Here is a 27655-nt window from a genome sequence, read left to right as displayed (position 1 = left end):
GCGGGGGCCTAGTCAGAGTGCTGCTCTATCCCAGAAGTCATCGCAAAGGGGGCATCTTTAGGTCAGTTCTGTCTCTAAGAAACAGAAACGAGTGGGCTGCAGTTCCTTGAGAATCTTTTTCCCTTCCTTCCTCCCACCCCCTCCCCCCTTTTTTTGCTTTGCCTTAAGGAAGAACTTCTGCAGAAGTTAACTCCATCAGCAGCTTCTGTGAATAAAAGGGACTATTCTAAAGCAGGTTACTCTTTCAAAATGTAAAAGAAAAAAAAAGGTTAATGCAAGTAAAAGTGGATAACCAAAAACAATAAACCCTTGTTTTATTCTAATTAAAGGCACTGACTTGGAAGACAACTTTGGATGATTTTTTAAAGTAACTGGGAGTGAAAGAATTTGAAAGGGTGTCTGGTCATTCCTAGAAGGGGGTTTACAAGGAGCAATCCACATTCAAATTTTTTTCTAACTAGGTAACAATGTTTGAAGTTTTCTAGGTTCTAGGAACAACACAGCAACAAAAGACCTGAGGTTGAATTGTATATTCCAAGAACATTTTTACCCTTTCCCTGAAATATCGCAGTTACAGAACTAACAAAAAATCTTTTAAAGTGGAAATCATTTTTATCAGGAAAGAAAAACTTTAATACTACATCATAACAATTTTTTTTTCTGCATATCAGAAAAGTGAGCAATGATTTCTAAGTATCATTGTTACCACTCTGCTGAATTGCCTTTGCAGGGCATATGTGTGCATTTGTCCTGTGTTGCTGAGAGTCAGAAACTAATTCTGAGCAAAATGACTCAGGGTCGTAATGCAACAGATTTATGAAAGAAACCCTCCAAATACCCTTCAGTGAGGTTATCTGATAATGCTTCGGGGGTCAAGTTGGTTCAATCATTGGATTTGCAATCGATACCCCCAATTTTAAACACTTCATGGTAGGTTTTGTTGTGGTTGTCAAAATAGTTTAAAGTGTAGAATGTTTTTAGAAGTGTGATTATTATTTCTCTTTTAGCCAAAAAAGAAAAATCCTAGGCAAGTTTTTGAGAATTAGAGGACTATAAGTTCAAGCACACATGTATAAACTTAGAGGAAAAACGTCTCTGCTAAAGGCAGCAGAGTGAACTGATAACTTGAAAAGCATTCCTGGAAACTGATGCAAATACCAAATGCCGCTGGGCTCCCTCCCTGCTGATGTGGCAGGGTTTGAAGCAGGCAGCCGTCAGCATTTGGTGGGAGGCCCTGGACCTAGAAAGAAGCAATGAAAGTGGAGAAAACTAAACAGGCATCTTTCTTTCTTAAAGTGAGAATCAGGTTCTAATTGCAGCTGTTTTTACATATAACTTGGGGGGAAATAGTTGATTAGGTGTTTGTTTTAAAGGAGGAATTTTTTAATGGTCAGTTAGATCTCTGTTAAATATTTTTGTGACTCCAAATAAGGAGCAGCTTTTCCTAGGATGGGGGTGGGACTGGTAGAGCTGCGAGAGCTGAACCAGAACCTGAACTGAGTGCCCTGGTGAGGGCCCTGATGGTTCTAGTGTGGGGAAGAAGGGAGAGGGAGGGAGGAGAAAATGAGTAGAAGGAAAAACAAGTAAGTGAGTGGGGTGGGGTCAAGACTGAGAATAGAGGGATGGAAGAAGGGAGGCAGAGGAGACTAAAGATTCCTACAACTTTGGTGCTAGACTGTTAATGCCTGGGTCCCTATTCCCAAATTATTTTCAATGAAAGAAAAGATAATTTCTTTAGCTTCCTTATAACCCACTGATTACAAACTGCGCCACATGTTTACATATGGCAAGAAAATGGTTGAGAGTCTGGTTAATACAGAAATGCAGAACAGCCTGACAAGGCCCTGATGTCTTAATTTTATATTTCTTTCTTTGATCAAAGTTAAACATCGGACTGATATCTCCTTTCAAACATCCATTGAGGATCCAGTCTGTGAGAAGCAGCAATACCACATTATCTCATTCTAGTTCCAGTTCTAGTTAACTTGGTTGTCAAACAACTGCTTAGAAGGTATTTGCTGATAATTAATGTGGTAGCTGAAGAGTTAAGTGCTGGTTTTTTATTCTGTATTTATTTATTCATTGAGAAGGTCTCACTTTATCACCCAGGCTGGAGTGCAGTGGCGCCATCTGGGTTCACTGCAGCCTCGACTTCCTGGGTTCACGTGATCCTCTTGCCCCAGCCTCGCTAGTGGCTGGGACTATAGGTGCATGCCACCATGCCAGGCAAATTTTTTTGTATACTTTGTAGAGACGGGGTTTTGTCATGTTACCCAGGCTGGTCTCAAACTCCTGAGCTCAAGCGATCCACCTGCCTCTGCCTCTTAAACTGCGAGGATTACAGATGTGAGCCACTGTGCCCAGCAAGGGCTGATTTCTTTCTGTGATATTTGTTTGAAAGTTATAGAGATTCCTGCTCCGTGTCATATCAATTAGGATATTCAGTTCCCATTGATTATTTCAATGAGTCAAGATGTATGTTTTGTTTTCGTTTTTGTTTTTTTTTTCTTTTGAGACAGAGTTTTTCCTCTGTTGCTCAGGCTGGAGTGCAATGACACGATCTCGGCTCACTGCAACCTCCGTCTCCCGGGTTCAAGCGATTCTCCTGCCTGAGCCTCCCAAGTAGATGGGATTACAGGCGTCTACCACCACACCTGGCTAATTTTTCTATTTTTTCAGTAGAGACAAGGCTTTACCATGTTTGCCAGACTGGTCTTGAATTTTTGACCTCAGGTAATCCACCCACCTCAGTCTCCCGAAGTGCTAGAATTACAGGCATAAACCACCACGTCAGGCTGGTAAGATGTATGTTTACTCAAGTAATATTTAGTGTTATGCCAGGCACTTACTGGGTTGGTGGGTATATAATTATGAAACAGAATGCCAAGGTCATTGCCCTCAGAGGGCTTATAGTCTGTTGGAGGATAGAGAAGAGTGTGATGAATACTGCAATAGAGGAATAGAATGCTTACATGTTTAGGGGAGGATTTAGGATGGACATCTCATCTAGATCAGGTAAGTGGAGTCAAGGAGGGCTTCTTGGAGGATGCAGCATCCTTGTTAAACCTTTAAATACAAACAGAATTTTAAAAAGAGGTGTGAGAGTGGTGTGGGCACAGAAGCACTGAAAAATTTGGCAATCTGAGGAATGGAGCATTTCAGTATGATGGGATTGTGGTGGAAAAGAGGGAGGATAGAGGAAGGAGCTAGAGATACGATTGGTGGGTTTGGCAGAGACTAGATCCAAAAGGACCTTTTAGGCTGTATTCTGGTGTTTGTGTTTTCTCAAGTGTGCTATGGGAGTGTTTAGATTATTTTAAACAGAGAAGGTAGGAAACCAGAGAGTGTTTTGAATAAGATGACTGGGGCTGCAGTGTGGAGTAACGATTGGAAGGGGAGCACAGTGGAGACAGGGAGAACAGTTAGGAGGCTGCAGCAGGAATTCTGAGGGGAAATAATGGTAGCCTGAACTAGGATAGAAGTGGGGGAACTCAAGAGAAGTTGATGAGCTTTAGAAATGTTTCAGAAGTAGAAGAAAAGCACTCTGATGTTTGGTAATGGGGAGAAAGAGAGAAAGAGGAAGTACTCAAGGGGATGACTCAAGGAGCACTGCCAGTTTCTGGCTTTGGCAACTGACTGGCTGGAGGTGCCATCCAGTGACTTGGGGAACATTTGAGGAGGAGACAGCTTGGGGTGGGGAGGGGAGGATAAAGAGGCCAATTCCTGTTCAATTTGGGGTGATTTTGGGTCATCTAAGAGGAGAAGTCTCATAGATAATTAGAAACTTAGGCCTCAAGTCCACAATCTCTATTTGGCCTTGACTTAGGGATAAAGGAGTCATCAGATCACTAATGTCATGAGAGTGATGAAATCCCCCAGATTATATGTGCGTGTGAAAGTAGAAAATAATCAAACATGGGACAAAACTCTGAAGAGGTCCAGCATTAAAGAATGAACAGAAGAGGAAAAATCTTCAAGGCAACTGAGAAAGAGCAGCCACTGTGGATGGGGAAAAACCATAATGTCCCCATCACAGAACGAAAGAAAACAGGTTTTGCAGGGAGGAAAGAATAGTTTTTTAGGATGTTGAAAAGTTTTATGTTTTTCTGAGAGGTCCAGAAAAGGCTAAAAAGATTACATAAATTAGCACCTTGAAGGTCACTGATGACCTTGATAACTGGTTTCAGTGGAACAAAATCCAGGTGAGCAAAAGTGGAAGAGGGAAAGGTGAGGTAATAAACACATGTGGTGTGGAATTTTAGCTATTACAGGAGTCCATAGGGAGCTGAATAGAGTTTAAGGATGATGTTAGGATTACTATGCAAGAGGATTACGCATGTTTAGAATAAGACCATTTGAAGCAGCTGTTGAATTTTAACACTCACCCCCATTTTAAAGCCTTCCACTAAAATATTCTTTAGGTTTTCTATGTTATGCCTCTCTTCCTTTGCTTTTTAGTATTGAAGCAAGGAATGTTTAAGTGTGTATGGATTTTTTTTCCTAACTTGTTAGTGAATCATCAGTTTTTCTCATGAGGTCCCTTTAAAATGTGTAGACAGAGTCGATTTATCTCATATTTCGAGAATCCCAGTTTAATCTCCAGTGCCCCATTTTTCAAGTTTAGAAATATGAAATACATAACCACTTCTTTACTTACACATGATTCTGAGTATTCTTTTATACAGATTGTATGGAGATAGTTGTTTTGTGGTATCTTGTTATTGTCTATTCCAAGCCCCATAATTCAGAGGGATGTATCTGGGCACACAAATTTCAACTTTTAGTTAAGTTCGCCTTTTTCTTTGAGAAGATGCTGATAACATTTCTGCAGCCAGTTCCAAATCCATCCCTAAGTTGAAAAACACCAGACTGTTGATGCATTCCAAAAGTCCACTCTGGTTTATTAGAACTTTTGTTGGCTTGGCTTCCAGACTCATATTTTTCAATTCAAGTAGCTGAAAGAAATACGGAAACATTTACTTCCAGTTGCAAGAAAGAGTCTGGGTGTTGATAATTGATTAATTCATCCAGGATCTCTCTTTGGTTCATATATTACATGTAGAAAAAGAACTATAAAGACTTAACTCTATGTGATACTATATGTGCAATTAATACAGTTTATATTTTATTTTTAAAACTGGCAAATTAAGTTATTAGTATAACTTTTTTTTTTTCTGAGATGGAGTCCCGCTCTGTTGCCCAGGCTGGAGTGCAGTGGCACGAACTTGGCTCACTGTAACTTCTGTCCCCAGGATCCAAGCAATTCTTGTGTCTCAGCCTACTGAGTAGCTGGGATTGCAGGCAGCCACCACCACACCCAGCTAATTTTTTTTGTATTTTTAGTAGAGACAGGGTTGTGCCATGTTGACCAGGCTGGTTTCAAACTCCTGACCTCAAGTGATCCGTCTTGCCTCGGCCTCCCAAAGTACTGGGATTACAGGTGTGAGCCACTGTGGCTGGCCCTGATAAACTCTTTATAATTTGATTTTGACCATTGGAATTCTGCGTGTGAATGATGTGATGTCATAACTACCTGTTATATAGTGTGCTAAGTACTGTGGTGGGAATTTTAAATAAATTATCTCTAAGTGCCAACAATCATTATCTACGTCTTAGGGGGTGTGTTTTATGACTTTTTTCAGTTTTATAAGACAACTGAGGCTCAGAAAGCTGAAGTGAATTGTCTGAGGCTTCCTAGATATCCTAGAACGGGTCAGGTCCTTTTATTGTACATTTTCAAAATGGCTTATACTTCTAACACCTAATATCTACCACAAGACTGTTAGTTAATTAATTAAAAGTGCTAATTGTTCATTGACTAGCTTCACTTGAATGTGAGGTCTTTTATTGCAGACACAATGCCAATTTCATTTACCCTTCTATCACTAGATCCTGGCCTAGTGTCTGCTGACCTGTAGATGCTCAACAAATACTTACCCAATAAACAACTGATTTGGCATGACATAGCTGGAAAATAAGGAACTTAAATATAAATACTGGTTATTTACTTCACTGATGATTTACTACTTAACCCACACATTAGAAACTTTCTTTTATTGATATAGTGGCAATCAACACATGAAATTTACTTAACACACGAACGTATTTTAGGCAGTTCACCCAATAGTCATACCTAATTGTTACCTAATAGCTCATAAATATTTAAGTCAAATTTATGAGGAATAAAATACCATAAGAATAGGAAAAAGCTGATTTTATTAATTATAAAGTCATGAAATAACTGAGAGTGGGAAGACAATTTAAATATCGTCCAAATCATAATCATAATTATAAATGTGTGGAAGCAAGATTTGTTTTTCTATGGTATTTCTATTGTCTGACAAGTGTCTGGTATACAACAGGTATTCGATAAGTGCTAGTTGCATGAATTAATTCCTTTTATAAATTAGAAAACATGCCTAGAGAGGTTATTTGACTAGTCAACTTATGGTAGACCTGTAAGTAGGGGACTGGCCTCTTGACTGCAAGCCTCTTACTCCTTCCTTTAAATTAAAATGACATCTAGCATTTGTCTGGAATATTTTTTAATATTTAACACTCACAACAATCTGAAGAGTTTTACAAGGAAAAAATTATTTTACAAGGGGAAAATTGAAGCTCAAAGTTAAAGACCTTCTCCAGATCACTGGTTCTCAAAGTGTGGTCCCTGGACAGTAACATTAGTATCACCTTAGAACTTGTTAGAAACACAAATTGTCATGCCTTATCTCAGACCCACTGAATCAGAAACTCTGGGTGTGGCTTCTCAGCAATCTGTGGTTTAGCAAGCCCTCTAGGTGATTCTGATCATGCTGCAGTTAGGGAACTACTAGTGTTGAGGAATATGACTGCTATGATTAAACTTGGATTTAGATAAATTACTTTGATAACCTCAAGCAGAATAGAGTAGGGCAAAATGGAAATCTGGAAGTCCAGTTATGAAGATAACTTCTTTTCTCTCTTCTCCTTCACTCCAAAAAGCCTCCTTCACATTTTTTTGCTCTCTCCTTAATATGTCTGTTTACATACTATTTTTATTCTATTTTATTTCTAGTTGACTAATAATAATTGTATATATTTGTGGGGTAAAATGTGATGTTTCGATACATGTATACATTTGGAATAATCAAATCAGGCTAATTAACATATTTATCACCTCAAATATTTATTATTTCTTTCTGGTGAGAACATTAAAAAATCCTCTCTTTTTAGCTCCTTTGAAGTATATGGTACGTTATCATTAACTATAGTCACCATGCTGTGCAGTAGATCACGAACTCATTCCTTCTGTCTAACAGGAACTTCATACCCATTGCCAGCATCTCCCCTTGCCTGTCTAAGCCCCTTCTTTTCCTGATTCTCCTTAGTACAAGGGGATAGGTAGCTGGATATTCTGAAAAGCTATTAATTATTCTTTATTACAGTATTTGTAGCATGAAAGGAAGAATTTTAAACCTTTTTTTGCTGATCCCAACTCTATTTAAACTTATTTAGTTAACATATTTACAGCGAAAAAATTTGTACTGAAGGGTATACATGAACTCTTCAAGAAAGCTGAATGTGATTTGAGTAATGGTTAAAACCTGGTGCTAATGAAGTCTGGGCTGTAGCCTCAGCTCCTCCGTGGACCAATTAACTTCTCCCTGTTGTAGTATTTTGGAATTCACCACTCTGTGGACTTGGGGTGCCATTCCCTTGGTAATTAAGCAGATCTGGTGAGGCAAAAAAGATGCATAGTTTACTGTAAACTCATTACTCCTTCTAGAAAATGCCTTCAGAGGCCCAAGGTGATGTTTTGAAACATTTTATTTACACATTGACATCGGAGACATATGCTTCTATTCCCTGTAGTTTCCGTGTCACGTTTTGACACTTGAATAAAAATGACACTCTGGAGCCTTGAAAAATGGACTTTCCTTCTGAAGTACCCAGGAGATTAGGTAAGAGAATAGATCTTCCTATTCAGAACTTCAGAATGTGCAAGATGCTAGACTAAAACAGTCACATAAGTCACTGTTCATGTCTGTGAGTCCCTACTGGGTTTTCTGACAGGGACCTCATTTTACAACTGTGGCCATTTATGCACACTGGCAGACATACTCCTGCCCAGACTTGGAACAGGACCTGTTGTATAGGATAAATTGAAGAAGCTCAGTTCTAGCCTTTTCTAAGCATTGTTTATCGTATTTCACTCTGGGGCTCTGTTCTTTTGTCTGGGCTTCATGTTTCTGAAACCAGACTAAATTGTATGTCCATTCTTATATCATCCCTCTTGTTGTTCTTGCACTTGAGTTTCTCTTTTGATAATGTGCCCTGTTCCTCTATTATTGGTAAAAATCAATCACTCTATTCACTCCTTCCTTCCTTCATTCATTCAACAAAACTACTACTGTCTGTGTAAGACACAATGTTAGAAATTCGGCCTGATGGGAGGGATTGCTTGAGCCTGAGTTTGAGGTCAGCCTGGACAACCTAGAAAGCCCTTGTCTCTACAAAAAATAAAAACATAAAAATTAGTCAGGCCTAGTGGTGTGTGCCTGTGGTGTCAGCTACTCAGGTGGCTGAGGTGGGAGGATCAGTTGAGCCAGTAGGTCAGGCTGCAGGGAGCTGAGATTGTGCCACTGCACTCCAGTCTGGGTGACAGAGCAAGATCTTGTCTCAAGAAAAGAAAAAAGGGAGAGAGAAAAAAAGAAAGAAAGAAAAAAATTGGGCCTGAGCTATGATCTTGGCAATCAGTCATTTGTTACCACTTCCTTACACCCTGGAGGCTGGAGTTCTGCTCCTAAACTTCAGTGTCATGTCTGTATATTCATGTCAGTTACTGTTGCAGACCTAACTGCCTGGATCTCCAATACTGCTCCCCTAGGACTCTACAGTCCTACACTTGTTGCAGCACCTACACTCCTTCGAGCAGGACCTCTCTGATGGCCGTTCTGGCTTATTACCTCCATGCTTTCTCTGCTTCTGACTTCTGTCTATCGTCTGCAGCTGAGTGCATTTCTGCTCTGCCTGCTCCCAATCTCCACTTTGCTCTCAGAATCTCCATCTGAGAGAGTAGGATAGGTTTTGTTAATTCCTCCTGCCACATCTTGTTTTGAGTTATATGTTCAACAAATAATGATTAAGTTCTTATTATGTGCCCAATGTAGATGTGGGAATAGAAAAAGGAATAAGATAGAAATTCCAGTCTCAGGAGACTGTTACAAATAGAGTAGATTCTCCCCAGTTGTGAGGATAACAAGATATTGCAGTTTGTGGTACTTAAGATTTTAGGGGGACAATACAGTTATAGATGGATTAGAAGCAAACTCGCATAAATCTTCTTTGTATTATCTCTAAAACAGAACCATCAGGACAGCATGCAAATAAAGAATATCGGTAGCATTTTTCACATCTTAAATTACTAGTAATGGTTACGGTACAATTGCTTTCCATTTATCATCTCTTGCTCGTTGAAATTTCTCAGGGTCTTTCTCCTCTGGCATTTCAATAAAATGCCCATAAATTTGCTTTGCTTTGCCAAAATGATATACATATGAAAGATCTTTCCCCCGCATTTGGTTCTCCATCCAAATGTGTAGTGCCTTTCTGATTTCATGATTTGGAATTGTTGACTTCTGCATCCTCAATCCCAGAGGTAACTCCCCAAAGTACATGCCATTAGGCCCCTCTTACACAAATACTACTTCCCTCCTTCCTTGCATCTGTGGGAGTTCCATTTTAAGGTCCTGGTTGACGTCTCCTCAGATTCCCTAATTTCCTAAAGCCTCAAGGCAAAAACCTCTGTTACTGTCATGCCATCTGCCTTCCTTTATTTTTTTATTCCCATCACCCAATTTCCTCTTTTTCTAATTATCCCCGAAAGGAGTAACTCATAATTCTTATATACTGGAACTAAAATTCTTGTGGTTGAGAAAAAGTATACAAAACTAAACTGCATATACTGAATACCTTGTTTGTTAAAATTTGATGTAGGGGCAATTCATGCATGGGCAGAGGTTACCATAACTTACCTGAGAAAATAATGCATTAGCTCTTTAAAACAAAGGTATTTTTCCTTATAATGCAGTGAACAATGTATTAACAAGATCTAAGGGAGTTAAAAAGTAACTAGTTCTGCTTGGGGAAGTTGAGGAGGCTTCAAGAAGAAGGTAACATTGGAAGTGAATCCTGGAGAAATTCACCGAAACAGAAAGGAAAGGAAAACCCTTTCTAGGAAAGATGATACAATATTTGTAGTGGGAGGTGACATCATAATTTGTACTTATATAATTAATGTTATAATCTCCCTCTAGAACAGTGATTCTCAGTCCAAGGTGATTTTGTCCCCCAGAGGATGTTTGGCAGTGTCTGGAGACATTTTTGACTGTCATTAACTGGGGGCAGGGGTGTATGCTACTAGCATTTAGTGGATAGAGGCCAGGGGTGCTGCTAAACATCCTATTGTACATGGGACAGAGCCATAACAAAGACTTACTCACCTCAAATGTCAATATTGCCACTGCTGTATAAGGTAAGTCCCACAAGGGCTGGGATCTTGCCTGTCTTATTCAGTACTGTGTCATAAAACCTAGCACGGTTACAGTCAGTGTTGGTACTCATTTAACTTTTGCTAAGTGAAGAGAGGCATGAAAGAGAAGTCATGTTTGAGAAAGAACAATATGTATGTTAGTACTTGGGGTATAATTAACAGTGCAGGCCAATGGATGGTGAGGGCCTAACCTAAAGCTGAAGCCGTGAAGACAGAGAGAAGCAGAGAGATATTTAGGACCTAGAATTCACAGGACTTGCTGATCAATTAAATATGGAGAGTAGAGGTGAGAATTCTGGCTTGGGCTACTAAGTGGGTGTTGGTATCGTTACTTGGGATGAGGAAGACAGGAGGAGAAGCAGGATTTGTATATGTGCATGTATGTGGTACTTGCCTTTGAATATTTATTAAAACCTTAGTTTGTATCATTATCAACAAGACTTTTTATGTAACCATTACCCAGGTATAGAAGTCGTCAAGATATATAACTCCAGTTTTTAAGAAGCTGACATGTTCATAGCAGTACTACCTACAGTAGCCAAAAAGGTGAATACAAACCAAATTCCATCAACAGATGAATGAATAAACAAAATGTGGCATATCCACACAATGGAACTTTATTCAGTCATAGAAAGGGATATGGTGCATACCTATGCTACAGCATGGATGAACCTTGAAAATATAATGTTAAGTGAAGGAAGCCAGACACAAAAGGTAAGATACTGTATAATTCAATTTACATGAAGTATCCAGAATAGCTAAACATATGGAAACAGAAAACATGTTAGTGGTGGTCAGGCGTTGGTGGGAGGGGATAATTGGGAATGACTGCATAATTGGTGCAAGGTCTCCTTTGAGGATGTTGAAAATGTTCTGGAACTAGATAGTGGTTACACTTGCACAGCACTGTGAATATACCAAACGCCACTGAATTTTACACATTAAGATGGTTGATTACACTTTTAAGATGGTTTATGTTATGCACATTTCATGTGAAAACTTTTTTTAAAAGAAGCACAGAGTCTCATGAGAAGGAAAGATGAGTATAAATATGGGAAATCAATATGAGCCATCTATAATGGTCTCAAATAATAGAAAATGTTCTTCAAACTGGAGAAACTGTCTGGATAAAGCCTCGGCAGCAATGAAAGCCCCTGGCAGGGGCAGGGAGTGAGAAAAGATTTAGGAGACCATTTGCTCTGTTTTTACAGTCCTGATGGCCACACTTCACGTGGGGCATAGTGGAGTTATTCCAGAGACATAAAGTGACTTCTTCAATGTCTTGTGACCTGTCAATGGCAGAGGTCTGAAATAGAACACTTCACCAAATCTGGGAACTTTAATGTTTTCCTTCTACAGATTTTGTCTCCAAAATATTTGCAGACAGTAAAGCCAGAAAATGACAGTGGTAATTAGAAGAATTATAAATGTAATAGAAAAAGAATTGTTTAAGAAAGCAGAGTGGAAACTCATGATACAACTTAAAATTGTAGGGTGTTTAATGTTTTAGATGAATTTCTCAAAGGACATTAAGGAATCTTTACTACTTGTTTTTACAAATAAAGAATGGGCTAAAAATGTATGGTAGGGAATAATAAGGAATTTGCTGAGCAGTTTCACTATTCAATGAAAGTATTTTCCTAATGTAGATGGCTACATTTACACTCTTAGTTTCTACATTTCTTTTTAAAAAGAAAATATTATTTCTTGTATGTTTATGATTTCTTTCAAGTAAGATAATGAAGAACTAGTATCACTGAATAGTTAGGATATCCCTGTTTTTCAATGTTACTTAACCTACCTCTTTCTCATGTGAATCATTTCTTATTCATTCAGCAACTATATATTGAATCATAGGCAGTAAGGATAGAAGGATGCTTTAGATGACAATTGTCTTCAAGTTGCTTATAATTTGGTGGACATGCGTGAGAGATAAATAATGTGAAAAAGATTAGTGATAGAAGTCTTTCTGTGGGAAAACAGAAATAAGGCTTCTAGCTTTGCCTGAGAATATTAAGATGGATCACCAAGAACAGAAGATCAATCTTGATGGGTGAGGATTTGTTGGTTTGGCATTCTAAGAAGTAAAGAGGAATATGCAAAATGGTAGCCTCATGGTTCAATCAGGTGGTTCACTCATTCATCTATTAAGTGTGTATTTTATGTCTACTATGTCTCAGTCACTGTGATGGGATTTGGGAACCTAAGGCAAGAGGATTCCTGCAGAAAAGATAGGCATTAAACAAGTCTACAGAATAAACTGTGATGAAACATCTTATGGGAAATACGTAGGGTGCTATGGGAGTATATAGCAGGGGTCCTGATCTAGTTATGGGACATAGAGAAGGACTCCGAGGAAATGTCAAACTCAGAACTACAACAGTGTCGTAGCTCCGACTACTGTTAACTAAATAGACCGGTTGGCTTAAACAACGGACATTTATTTCTCACAGTAATGAAGGCTAGGAAGTTCAAGATCAGGGTGCCAGCAAATTTAGTTGCCAGTGAGGACTGGCTTCCTGGCTTGCAGACACATTATGTCTTTACATAGCAGAGAAAGAGAAAGAGAAAGACAGAGAGAGAGAGAGAAAGACAGAGAGAGAGAGAGAGAAGGCATTCTGGTGTCTCTTCTTACAGGGACACTAATCCCATCGTGGGGTCCCTATCTTCATGACGCCATGTAAACGGAATTACCTTTCAAAGGCCCCACTTACAAATAGCATCATATTGGGAGCTTCAACAAATGAATTTTGGAGGGACACAGATATTGAGTCCATGACAAATGGGTACAAGTTAGTGGAGGGAAGGAAGATGAGTGAGATAGGGGTTGAATTAATGCAAGTATGTTCCAAGTTAGTCAGAGGATAATTAGGGAGGGCCTTGAAAGGCATGTTAGAAATTTATTCTAACAACAATTAGAACTCTCTGAAAGTGTTAAATCCTGACCCAAATATTAACTCTAACCTCGTTGTAATTCTAATTCTGATCAGATATGTGTTTAGAAACATAACTCCATGGTCTAGAGAATGGATTGGAACAGGTAAGAGGAACTTAAGAGACTCTTCATGATGCTAGATGAATTGTGGTAGGATGTGGGGGTGATGAAATTGAGGATGAAGAGAATTAGGTGAATTTGGGATGTGAGAATCAGGAAAAGAAAGGAATTAAATATGACTACCAGGTTTCTGCCTTGTGGTAACATTTCTGAGACAGAGAATCCTGGCGGAACTTGAGGGCTTTAATTGTATTTGAAATACCTACACGTAATTCCCTATGGCTGCAACGTGGGCCGCCGTGGGAAAGAATCAGAAAAGAAGTAAGCGCCAGTGCTCATATCATGGAGGCAGTGGTATATAGTGTTAGAAATGAGGAATCATTGAGGAATTCTCCGTAGGGCACTTCTTGGTGTGATTTGTGGTTTAGAACACTTATTCTGGCAGTGGGAGGGCTGGATCATGGGGAGCTAATATTGGAGACAGTCAGCTAAGGAGCAGTTGCATCATGAAACATGGAGGTAGAAGGATGAGCAGTAGAAAGACGGTAAGAATTACATTTAAGAGATAGCTTCATAACATTTGTTGATAGAATATCAGGGTTAAAGGAAGAATTGAGAATGGTATCTAAATTTCCTTTAAAGCATTGAATGGATGATGGTGTCATTCACAAAGCAAGGAGGGGAAAGGCAGACTTCTGAGTTTGAACTTAGATTTGGACATGGGATGCTTTGCAGAACACAATCCTGACTAGCAGGCAACAGCTGCTGGCTTCTGTGACACTGTCATGGATAGTTTTATTAATGCTGACTCATTCCAGTTTCTCTCTATAACTTCTTTTTTTCTCTTGGTTTCTAAGGATGGACTTCTTCTCTCCCTACACTACCACTTGGGAAAACCTTTTATCAAGAAGATACCAAATATCATCACTGATGTAAGTGCTGCAACCAAAAAAGTTTGACTTCTGCTTTATGAACTCAGCGATAGCATTATATACACAACTAGCTGGATTTTTTTTTCTTTTTGAGACTGAATCTCACTCTGTTACCCAGGCTGGAGTGCAGTGGCGTGATCTCGGCTCACTTTAACATCAGCCTCCCGAGTAGGTGGGATTACAGGTGCCCACCAGCACACACAGCTATTTTTTTTTTTTTTTTTTGTCACCCAGGCTGGAGTGCAGTGGTGCGATCTTGGCTCACTTCAAGCTCTGCCTCCCGGGTTCATGCCATACTCTTGCCTCAGCCTCCTGAGTAGCTGGGACTACAGGCATCCGCCACCATGCTCAACTAACTATTTTTTTTTTTTATTTTTGCATATTTACTAGAGACAGAGTTTCACCATGTTGGCCAGGCTGGTCTCGAACTTCTGACCTCAGGTGATCCGCCTGCCTTGGCCATATTTTTATTTGGATGCTTTGCCATTTTCTCAGTTCAACATATTCATATCTCAGCTTTCCAGAATTCTTCCATTATGTCTAGAATCCTTATTTCCACCAAGTCTCCTAGTGCACTAATGTTCTTGTATTTGCACACATCTGAAACCTCAAGATCATCTCTGATCATTCCATAGTTTTCATTCTTCAAATTCAGGAAATCATGAAGTTCTATTTTTTTTTCCTTTAAGATGTCTCTTATTTCAGTCCTTCTTTTGTTGTTACCCCTAATGTTCTAGCTAACAGATAAATAGAAAAACATTCGTTAAAGCCCTACCATGTGCTAGGTAATCAAAGGTGCTCAGAGTGTAGTGCTAGTGAAGGGACAAATGCATAAACCAACAACTACTGATTAATATGACATAGAATCCTCATAGAGTACAATGTACAGTGGAGGCACCAATGAGAGGGTGATTAATTCAAACTACGAAAATCAAGGAAAAATGTACAAGGTATGGCATTTGGAATCCACTATTCATAGTTAGTATGGCCAGAGCACATATTGTGAATCAGAAAGTTACAAAAAATAAGGCTGTAAAGGGACCAAATAAATCATCCTAATCAAGAAATGCATCCTACCACACCCAGATTGCTGTCCCAACTTGTTAGCTGCTTCTGATGCTTCTAGTTTCTCCTTCATCGGTTTAACAAGAATTTATTTTAAAGTGTATTTAGAATGAATTTTCAAAGTACTGTCATGTATGTCACCCATTTAACCATTACAACACTTCCTTGAGGTAGTATGCTGAAGCTAGTAACTTTCTCAATATTACATAGCTAAGTTTGAACTCTAGGTCTACTAAATTAAATTGCCAAATACTTGTCATTTATCTATGCATTTTGAGTATTTCTGCCAAAATGTCTGTGCATTTTGTATATTTCTGCCAAACTAGCAATGCGATAGTTACCTACTGCTCAAAAACGTTTACTGGCTTCCAATTATCCTATATCAGTAAGAAGAGCCTCTTTGTTTGGTGTTTTCAAGACTATCCAGAATGTGGAACCACCATACACATTTAATACTATTTTTTACTGTTCAATAAACTGTGACTTTGTGTTTTGGTTATCTGTTGGTGCCTGACAAACTACCTTAAAAATAAGTGGCTTTAAACAAGAAGAATTTTATTATATCTCCTGCTTTATAGATCAGGAATTCAAGTAGGGCTTAGCTGGGAAATTATTCTATTCTAATTTGTACTGACTGAGTTCTCTTAGGATCCTGATGGCAGCTGGTCTGGTCTGAAGGATGCAAGATGGCTTTGTTCACATGTCTATTGTCTTAACAGGGATGACTAGAAGGCTGAGCTCAGCTGGAACTGTTTACTGAAATGCCTATATCTGGCACCTCTAGCATAGCAGGAAGATTTCTTATGTGGCTCCCAGAGAGTGTTCTAAGACAGCAACGAGGAAGCTGCAAGACTTTTCTGTCTTAGCCTTGGAAGTTATGCAGTGTCACTTCCACTACATTCTGTAGAAAAAAGAGAGTCACAATGCCAACTGAAATTGAAGAGGATGGTATTGCACAAGGACATCATTACCTGGAAGCATAGTTCATTAGGGAGCAACTTTTGAAGATTGCTTTATACACACTTGGCTTTAGTCAAACAAATTCTCACTGTACTTGCTCATGCCATGCTTATTCCTGCATCTGGACCTTTAATCCTGCTGATCTTCCCAAGACGTTCCTTCCCTCTCCTCCTTTGACTTTCCTAGAGCCTACCTGTCCTTCCAGGCTTGTTCAGTTTCAGGGTGAGCATTTACAATCTTTCTTTGAATACTCTAGTTCTCAAAAAAATCTTCCCCATTTTTGAAATACAATAGCATTTATAGTCTGATGTAGGAACAGAAAAGAGAAGACTGAGTTGGAGATATTTTGGTGAAAGAATTAACGGGGCAAAATGCCCATCTGGATGTTGTAGGCTAGCAATAGGAGCTGGTCAGAGATGATATTGTAGCCTTGAGCCTTGATAGCTGAGAGGATTGAGCTACCATTCACAGAATCATGAAACACCAGATGGACAGGGGTATGGCAGAAAATGTAACTTCCTTTTTGAAATATGTTACTTTGGAGGCATAGTGGAAGAGCCAGGTAAAGGAGTTGTACAAGCAATAAAGAAAGAGAAATGGAGTTTGGGAAAGAAGTGAGGATTAGAGAACTAGATCTGAGAGCCTATAGGCAAAGAGATGCTAGTTGAGTCTGCGGGGTTGAATAAGCCTGCCAGAGGAGAATTTGTGGAGATGGAACACAAAATAGCCAAAGACAGACCTGGAGCAGAAAGAATACGATGATCCAGAGGAAGAGACCTAGGGGAATGCCAGGGAGAGCAGATCTTAATAATCCTAAAAAGAAGGGAGCTTTTAGAAGGTGAGGATGATCAAGTGTTAAATGCTGAAAATATGTTTAAGAAGCAGAGGACTAAAGAAGATCATGATTATGAGATCACTGACTATGGATCTAGAAATTGTTGGGAGGAAACCTGATTGTATCTAATGAAAGTGGGCCCTGGGGTTAGGAAGTAGGAAAAGTGAGGCCAGACTGGCCACTTTTTCAAGAAGTTTAGCAGTACAGGCAAAATAGGATATCTTCTACAATAGAATTACAAACAGAACTTTTAATGATGACTGATCTTATTGGATAGTAGTCATTAAGGAAAGTAATGTGTGTTTGCGTGTATGTGTGTGTGTGTAGGTGTATACTATGCAGCAGTGTCTTCCAAGCCCAGATCTGTATTTAAACCGCTGGAGGAGCCAATCACACTTTCTAAGGCCCAAATAAGACTTAATGAGTGAGACTTTATTTATTCATTTATTTGGAGACAGGGTCTCACTCTGTTGTCTAGGCTGGAGTGCAGTGGTGTAATCTTTGCTCACTGCAACTTCCACCTCCTGGGTTCAAGTGATGCTCTTGCCTCAGTCACCAGAGTAGCTGGAATTGCAGGCATGTGTCACCATGCCCAATTAATTTTTTTAATCTTTAGTAGAGATGGAGTTTTGCCATGTTGGCCAGGCTAGTCCCGAACTGCTGGTCTCAAGCGATCCACCTGCCTCGGCCTCCCAAAGTGCTGAGATTAGATGTGAGCCACTGTGCTGGGCCTGAATGAGAAATTCTGAGGCTGGGCCCCATGCATTTGTAGGTTAAAAACTGCTCACAGACTGACTCAAGGGTTTTGGTATATTCAGAGAACTTGAGCTTCAGAAAATATGCAGTTAGGTTGTCGGAATAAAAAATTGCAAAATGAAAACTACAACAAGAATTCAAGATGTGGCTAGGTGCAGTGGCACAAATGTGTAATCCCAACACTTTGGGAGGCTGAGGCTAGAGGATTACTTGAGCCCCAGAGTTCAAGACCAGTCTGGGCAACACAGTGAGACCCCTGTCTCTACAAAAAGTAAAAAGATTAGATGGGTGTGGTAGCACATGCCTATAGACCCAGCTTCTCAGGGAGCTGAAGTGGGAGGATCACCTGAGCCCAAGGAGGTCAAGGCTGCAGTGAGCCATGATCATGCCACTGCATTCCAGCCTGAGAAATAGAACTAGGTCCTCTATCAAAAAATAAAATAAAATAAAAATAAAAAATTCAAGATGTAAAGAAGTAAATATAGAAGATAAAGAAGTAAAAATAGAAGACAAATATCTCTAATTGAAGACCAACAGCTAAAAAAGTCATAACTTTATATAGATTTTCTTTTTTTCTTTCTTTGTTTTTTTTTGCCTCAGCAAGCAACGTGGACAATTTTATGAAAATCTATCGTCAGAATTCCAACGCATGCCCCTTTCCTTCCCCCCCGCCTTTTTTTTAAACTGGGCTGGGGGAGAAGAGTAACAAGAATGTGGTTTGTGAGGCAAGCTAAACCTCAAGAATTTTTTCAAACTAAACACTTTTTCTAACCATTGGATGTCTGGAAGTCTGGATATTGGGGGCAGGGAAATTAGCAGAGCTGTGGCTGTAGGACCATTTGTCATTTCCTGGGAGGTGCCTGTGCTTAACTCTTAAGTGAAGCACATTTGAATATGCTTCTGGGCTTTGACCAAGAGGAGGTCCAACCCTCCAGTTTTTCTTTTTCAGATTGGTGTTTTCTTTCCCTACTCCTCAGTGGAAAAGATTGGCTTTCCTTGAGGGACATGCAAATAGCTGCGCCATTTGGATGTCAACGAGACCAACACTGTTTAATGCCTCTGTTTTCACACTTTCTTGTGATAATCCAAAACACAGAAACAGTGTCACATGTTATTAATCATATTTAGATAGGAATGCATTCATACTGTTATGCTGTGTGTATTTTCACAAGAAAATCTTTGTCAAAACTGAGTCTGGCCTTTGTTTTGAAACTGGTATGCCAGGAAAGGGTTACAAAATCCTGTTTCTTCTTGAAGTATAACAGCTGGTAAGAAAGCACAGCATCTCCCTCCCTCCCAGCCCTGGGGTTGTACTAAGTAACTCACTGCCACTACCATCCCCCATAGTCTCTCTCCACTTAGTAAAATCCCTTGCAAAGTTGATATCCAGCAGCAAGCAAAAGAAGCAGCTTGGACTCGTTAGCTTTAGGAAGACTGAGGAAGAGATTGTCTTAGTTAAGAAAGAGGTTTTAAATGCAACAACTTGTATGCGATCTCCAAGATCTGTAGTTAGAATGTTGTTCCTAAAAAGGAACAATTCAAGATGAGGAGTGGTCTTAGCCTTATTGAGAGCCTGAGTTAGAATTGGAAGCCCCAAACCCAAAATCACAATCAAGTCTGAAAGCTCTACCTCTTCAATTATGTGAACACCACTTGGCAGCTTTTTGCTGTATGCGATTTACAGTAGATAACAACTTCCATTGTCCCTGTAATCAGTGTCTTACAGAACTGAGCTTGCTTGCTACAAATAAACAGGGACACAAAAATGAAGTGTCCACAAAACGGCACACCCTTGGGTCAGCATAATAACCACTTAAGTTGAGGAGAAATCCACATGATTCATGAAGTCCTTAACTAAACACATTAAGAAACTATATATTACATTCTCCCCAAGTTGGAATAAGTGCTTTAAATAGCAATCAGGAAGGAGAGGTTGAAATGTTGATCTCAGAATGGCCTCTCTCTCTCCTCTCTCTCTCTCTGTTTCTCTCTCTCACATAAAGCATCAGTGTGTAACCCTCATCTTTTGAATAAAATTAAGTCCCCAAGGAAATAAAAGCAACTCATTTAAATCCAAGGTTTGCCCGGGTGGACCCAATACACTTAAATGCTCATGTGAAAGCCACCAAACTGACTTAAAAGGTAGAAGTTGGGGGGAGAGAGAGAGAGAGAGATTACAAAAGTTTTATAAGTGCATACATTCTACTACAGAAAGGATGGCTGGTTTCTCTGATGAGGGCTGAGGGCAAACTCCCTCTGTGAAGGCGCCTCTCACCCTCACGGAGAGAGGTTGAGCCACGCTGGCTTCTCCCTGGAAGGGAGGGTGGCAGAGCCACCACCAGGTTAAACTCCAGCTGGTCAGCTATGTGGCACTGCTGCTATTGTTGAACAAAATTCTTTCCTCATTACATATCTTTCTTCTCATTTAATAGAAAGTACAGTTCTTGGGATTTTTCTCTTCATAAACTTGAAGGAAATCAGAAATGAGAAGCTTGTTTTTTCCTCACTTCACAAGGAGCTAACTTATTGAATGTATAGCCTGACATTTCTTTATATAACATGAAGTCTAAGGACAGAGAAAAAAAACCCAGAAACTTGATCAGTTTTATAGGATGAACATTCAAGCACAATCCATAATTTATCAATGAGAAGTCTGTTAAGGTTGACTTGCTGTTTTTAATGGACTCTGATTGGGTGGTGCTTTGCTTTAAATTAGTTGTGTGAATGTAATGATCAATCTAATATTGTTCCCATCGTATAGTTAAGGGCGACTTCTAGAGTTGGGACATTAATTTTTTGGGCAAATTGTTAAAAACTTGGCAGGAACAGAAGTGAGAGAGGGGTGAAATGCCCTCTCTCATCATTTCTTTCATCTGTAAATTGGGGGTAATATTTTCAAAGCCTATTTAATAGAATGATGAACAGAACCATTATTTGTGAATTCATCAATTGCTCTTGAAAGTCAAACGGAAGGTGAGAGATGAGGATCCAGTTTCATTCTCCTACATGTGGCCAACCAATTATCCCAGCACCATTTGTTGAAAAAGGCATCCGTTCTTTACTTTATATTTTTGTTTGCTTTGTCGAGGATCAGTTGGCTGTAAATATTTGGGTTTATTTCTGGGTTCTCTATTCTGTTCCATTGTTCTATGTGCCTATTTTTATATCAGTACCATGCTGTTTTGGTGACTATGGCCTTATAGTATAGTTTGAAATCAGGTAGTGTGATGCCTCTTCTCACTGATATGTGGGAGCTAAGCTATGAGGACACAAAGGCGTAAGAATGATACAATGGACTTTGGGGACTTGAAGAGAAGGGTGGGAGGGGGACAAGGGATAAAAGAATACAAATAGGGTGTAATATATAATGCTGGGGTTATGGGTGCACTAAAGTCTCACAAATCACCACTAAAGAACTTACTCATGTAACCAAATACCACTTGTACCCCAATAACTTGTGGAAAAATAAAAATATATATATAAAAATAAAATAATAAAAATGTTTAAAAAGAAAATCACATGTAAGGGTTTTGCAAATTATAAATCAGTGATTACCAACTGGAGTGGGGAAAGTGGAGGAATAGAAATGTTAGTCACCTCCGTTTATAACTTAAGACTATAGCCAGATTTGAGGGCATCAGTTCATATTTTCCCTTAATTTTAGGCATGGCAGCTTCTAATTCCTGGCTAATATGGTGACAAAATAAGATAGAATTTGCATGATCAATTATCATTGAGTTGGCACTGTTACGCATATAGGAATTCTGGGTCCCTACCGCAGATCTATTGAAACAGAATCTTCAAGGGTTGGCCCAGCAGTCTGTGTTTCAGCAAACCCTCCAGCTCATTCCCACGTTCACTCAAGTTTGAGAACCACAGGTCTAGTCTACTCCTGTTGACTACTTGGTCATATCACCTGCTTGAAAAATGACAATAATTTTTGTCTCTCAGCATCTACTTCCTTCCCCTCATCCTCCTTTTCTGGTCACTAATCATCTCCTAAAGTACCTTTTTCATCATGTGATTCCTCTACTCAGAATCTCTAGGAGGCCACTGATGACCTACCACATCCATTTCAACAGATATTGTAGCTAAAAGGGGCCCTCATGAGGAAGTCAGGCCATAAAGAAAAATATTCTGAGGCAGGCAAGTAGGGTGGGTGAGTGTGACAAATTAGGTTATAAATCCTCTGCATCGAATTGGCCTACTTATGTCTAGTTAAAATATGTCTGTAGGCAGATTTGGGGAGTGGGAGATACAGGAAAAAAGGGAGATGCCATGAAAGGAAAACATGCAAACTGGGGTATGTCTTTAGAAGGGGCAGGGAGACTAGGATCCAAGCCACTGTTTATTGATATTTGTCATAGTCAGACCTCTTTTTTTTTCTTTCTTTCTTGGAACTAGCTCAGTGGGGTGTATTAGTTTGCTAGGGCTGCTGTAACAAAGTATCACAAAGTGGGTCATGTAAACCAGCAGGCCCCAACCCTTTTGGCACCAGGGACGGGGGTGGGAGGGGGATGGTTTCGGGATAAAACTGTTCCACCTGAGATCATCAGCCACTAGTTAGATTCTCATAAGGAGCGCGCAACCCAGATCCCTCACATGCACAGTTCACAGAAGGGTTCGCGCTCCTATGAGAATCTAATGCCGTGGTAATGTTCTCATCCTCGACTTACCTCCTGCTGTTTGGCTCTGTTAAAGGCCAAGGACCTTGGCCTAGGAGCTGGGAACCACTGGCATAAACAACAGAAATGTCTTGTCTCACAGTTGTAGAGCTCAAGAGATCAAGTTTTTGGGAGGATTGGTTCCTTCTGAGGACTGTGAAGAAGAGCATTCTTCTAGGCATCCCTCCTTGGCTTATAGATGCCCATTTTCTCTCTCTGTCTTCACTTTGTCTTTCCTCTGTGCCTGCCTCTGTGTCCAAATGTCCCCTTTTTATAAAGACAGCAATCATATTGGATTACAGCCCACCCTAATGACCTCATTTTAAATTGATGACCTCTTTAGAAACTATATCTCCAAATAAAGTCACATTCTGAGGTACTAGGCACTAAGACTCAACACAGGAATTTGGGGGGGGACACAATCCAGCCCATAACACGGCATTACCAACTTTTCCTGTATGCTCGGGTGGTCCTACAAGGAGTATTTATAGGAGGGTAGTGAGTGGAACAGGTGCCATGCAGAAAAAAAAATAAAAATAAATTTTTCACCTAGGGAAACAGCTCTTGGTTAACTCTAATTTTACAAATGAAGAATGTCAACACCAAAGCTTCCTTTAGAAAACTTCTAGTCTGACCTCATCATTTTGATGAAAGAGCCCCTTCAGGGAAGGAGCTTGGCCACAGTTACAACTCCCAATCGGATTTGATCAGGCTTTGATTGCAACTCCATTGCTTATCCAGTAAACTGTATCCCTAAGAGGTAAAGGGACAGACCCAAGGTTCCAGCAGAACTTGGGACCACTAGATTCAGTTCTTTATCCAGAAGTCTGTGCTCTTTCTGGTTAAAGTATCCTGCAGCGGTGCCAGGTATACTTCTGAGCACCATAAGGCTTTACGTTCTTGTGCTTAACTTTCCTAGGTCATTTTGCCTCCTGAGACAACTATATTATTATGCACTATTGGAGGTTGTAGCATTTTTTTCTTATCAAAATCTACTTTCACTGTATTTTTACTGTGCAGTATTTCCTTGACTTTGTATCTCTTAACTTGTTGTTGGTTCGAACTCTTATAATAATGTTATAGCAGAAATAAAGACAAGATTTGCCATTTCTGGTCATTTCTAGCCAAAAAGTATCCATTTCCTGCAAGTTGTCAGGAAAAAAGAAACAGATTCAAATAGCTTTTAATCTGTTAAGACACACAGCTGCAGAAAAAGGAAGAATTGCTGATCAGTTTCTGCCCTTATAAAAAGTAGAACAAAACCTCATTAATTTAATCTTAATTGTGAGTTTTTGATTATATGAAAACATTGAATAATATAAATAAGATAATAAAGGAAAAGGTTAATTAGAGGAAAATTTTTTCCAAGTATACCAGAATAAAGCAGGTAAAGAAGTAATTCTCTCTTGTTAACCACTCTATCGCTAGCATCTAGCATACTGCCTGAAAAATAATACATGCTCAATAAGTTTGTGTTGAAAGGAAGAATGAATAGATGAATAAAAAGCAGATTTACAATATAAGCAAATATTGGCAATACTTGGGCTGGTGCCTGATCTGTTATTCTAATTGCAAATCTCGCTTCGTTATTTATTAAATTTGAATCTCAACGAAGCAGTTCTCAGTCTTGTTTTAATTACCGTAGGTTCTTTAAAGCAATAAGCCTGAATTTCATTAAAAGAATTACATTATCCAAACTTCATTAATTCATAGTTTTCTTTTCTTTTATTTGGTATGGCATGGTGAGGTCTAATTTCATTGAAATGACCCAGAGGGAAGTAAGCGATACCAAATAGGAGACAAGAAAACTGATTAAAGAAAAGACTCCAATGTTTACAAGAATCCCTGTCTTCCTTTATGAAAGTCAACCTCACCTAAGCGAGAAAAAAACAAAATACATTTTTAGAGAATAAAGATAGATGAGTGTGGCTGTCTTTGGGGTACCTGAAAAATTGTTAGGAAGTATGGAAAATAATCACAGCTTTAAAGATAAGAATCATAAACATCTCCCCTGATACAGCAAACAGTATCACCCATGTGGAAGAAGCAACCTTTAAATCCAGCTGGTTGAGTAAATCCTATCGAAATAGTACAATATTTCTTCTTCAATATTACTTGACTCCAGAAGTGAAATGAACGCCTAAAATGTTGTCTTTTAAATATTGTTCAAATTCTTTATTTTAAACTTCAGCATCTTTTACGGTTATGATTGGGCTAGATGTGTGTACATAAGTCTCTCTGCTTAATTTTACTGATTGCAGGGTCAAAACAAAATCGACATTCTGAGGCAAATCCATTTGTCATGTCAAGTGGTTAACTGAGATTGACATTGGTCTTACCTAGGTGGGGTCTGGTTTTTCCTTCGATTAAGAACCAATGCTGATTATAATCAATATAATAGAGGTGAGAGATGGAGAATAGTTTCCTTTGGTTAATCTTACTGTCTATTTTATTTAGGTCTACTATCTGGTTTTCAGTGGATAACCACTGTTTTCCCTTATTCCTGGTACCAGGACTTATTTTCACATCTACCAGTGTTGCATTTTTTTCTCAAATGTTCACTATGGTATTGGCTTTTATAGGAATTTGTTTCTGTTTCCTCAAACATAAATGTGTTGTCCTCGAGACCATTTGCCTATGCTAAGCAAATAAAACTTCTTTGCCTCAGTAAGCCTTTGCATCCATTATTATTAGTGATGACGTGCTATTGGTCCTAATGAAAAACCACTACATAATAATTAGATTTCATAGAGAGGATAACCAGCAAGCTTTCAAAAAAATTGCTGAGTGTGATTAGAACCTTGCATTTTACTGCCACAAAGTATTAATAAGAGCTACTCTTCATTGATAATTCTCCCCCTTTCCCAAGCATTTAGCATGCGTTTATAGTTAATCTTCACAACTTAAAGATGTTGAATTTTCTTTTTCATCGCCTATATACAGATGAGAAAGCTGCCCCTCTATACGGTCTGTAAATCAGTAGGAAACATAAAATTTCTAAGCATTTAGATCACTGTAAATTGCACCTTTAAAATGTCATTTTCCAGAATATTCGTAAAAACCTCTATTCCATTGTGATTAATCCTGATTAAGTGAAAAATAGGAAAAAATCAAAACAGAAATACAGGTTTAATAAAAGAAAATATATTCTCCTCAACCAAATGCCTTCGTGGCACTTGTAAACTTAGAGCTCTTTTGACTCCTGGCCAGAAATGAATAGGGTAATAGAAATGAAAGCAGAAACAGATGTGAGCAAGTCTCGGTGACCTGCCAAGGAAACAGTATGTTCTATACAAATGCAGACACAAATACAGTGGATAAAAATCTCCTTAAAGCCATTGTTGTCTCCATTCGCCAGGCACCAAACAAAGAGAAAAGTGCACATCGTTCATGTGTGACTTTTTAAAGCTTAGCTCTAAGGCTTGGCACACAGAATTCCATTTCCGTTCTGAATGATCTTCAGCTTCTTTTGCTAAGCATTATGGGACCAAAGTCTTAACTGATTGCAAATGTTTCTGTGGTAAACTTTTCCATAGGAGTCACCAGCTGGATTTAACAGTGCTTATTCTTTCGCAGTAAAACTTGGAAAGAAGGAGTGGGTAACGACAAAATCTTCCTGTAGGACATAATTGTAAGAAGTTGTCAATAAATTTGTTTTCTATGTTTTTTAAAGTGTAGGGTGCTCAAAAGGCACAGGTAAAAGAAAAAAAGATACTTGGACTCTAATTCCTTCTCAGCCAGACTACTTCCAGTGGTTTAGGAGTGCAACCCAGAAGAAGTGTGAGTGGTTTCCAGAAAAAACAGTAGAAGTGGCCAAACTAAGCAATCTACTTAAAGTTGGGCACAGCAGAGCTGGAGGCCATTATAAGTTTGAAGCAAGAGACATTCTTTTCCTTCCTTCCCTGACTGGTGTACCTAAGTATTGAATTTTAATAGAGAATCCAAACCTGACTAGATAGCTGGGGAAGAATTGAATGCTTAACCAGTTAATCAGTGCTGTCATCTGTTGTGTATCTTCATTAAGAATTGAAATTCTTTAAAATAGCCTTTCCCATCAGGAATAAAAGACAGAAAATCTATTATCACTATTTCTGGATGTTCCTTCTTATATTTCCCAGGAGTCAAAAGCCTTCATTAAAACATATAGCCATCCTCAAATTGGACTTTCCTGAGAAGAGCTTTATTATTTAAGGCATTTTTTTTTTAAGTAGAAAGACAGCAGGATTTTCCTTTACAAAGTAAAATTATAAACATAATAGGCAGTCAAGTAGCATATCCACCTAAAATATTTATTTGTGTTTTTTTCTACTTTTCAGCAGAGGTGAAGAATGAGGTTATTCCTAAGATAAATCATTTTTTCTTTATTCTCCAGATAATGTCAGAGGAGGACCCTCTCTATAGCCCAACCTCCAGGATTTCAGCACTTCGTGGACATGGAGGCTGGTGTGTTTGTTTTTTAAATCAAATCTTGCTATTAGGGAGGAAACCTAAATGTCTGATGGTGGCAATGTGTTCTTACTTGCATTAAAGGAGCTCACTCACTTTAGTGTTCACCTCATCCTTCATAGCGCAGGCTGGAGATAGGCTCTGTCAAGCTGACTTGTCCTTGGTTCTTCCTGCATAATGCCACTTCTTGTTTGTGGTCTGTGGAATTCCTCTCCTATCTTGGCATTTCTCTCCAGAGGTCAAGACCTTTTTCTGGAGGCTTCTGTCTGGCAGGGACTCATGAACTGAGTCTCTCTCTCCATGTATCTCTTACCCCTTAGGTATGACTAGTAATGTTTTATATTTGAGGTCTAGGGTAAACTCAAGAAGAATACATCTTTGAATCTTTTCATATAGTACCTAGGTTGTGTTAGTTTTGAGGATTAAAGAGGAACTTAAAGGAGAGAGAAGGTTTTTCTCACTGTAAAATTT

The 27655-nt window shown here is 39.1% G+C and overlaps 1 long non-coding RNA gene across 1 annotated transcript; it reads left to right on the top strand.

The window, feature by feature from the left end:
- The first annotated feature begins 1220 nt into the window (after positions 1 to 1220).
- Positions 1221 to 27178, top strand: LOC112425538 (uncharacterized). The gene is made up of 6 exons (XR_003016661.2): positions 1221 to 1295; positions 1883 to 2011; positions 2680 to 2798; positions 7852 to 7940; positions 14384 to 14458; positions 27111 to 27178. It is a non-coding gene; the product is annotated as an uncharacterized lncRNA (long non-coding RNA).
- Positions 27179 to 27655: the final 477 nt, after the last annotated feature.

Source organism: Macaca nemestrina, chromosome 4 (assembly GCF_043159975.1).
Source record: "Macaca nemestrina isolate mMacNem1 chromosome 4, mMacNem.hap1, whole genome shotgun sequence".
In the NCBI taxonomy this organism is placed as follows: Eukaryota; Metazoa; Chordata; class Mammalia; order Primates; family Cercopithecidae; genus Macaca; species Macaca nemestrina.
This window is presented reverse-complemented; position numbering and strand designations above follow the sequence as displayed.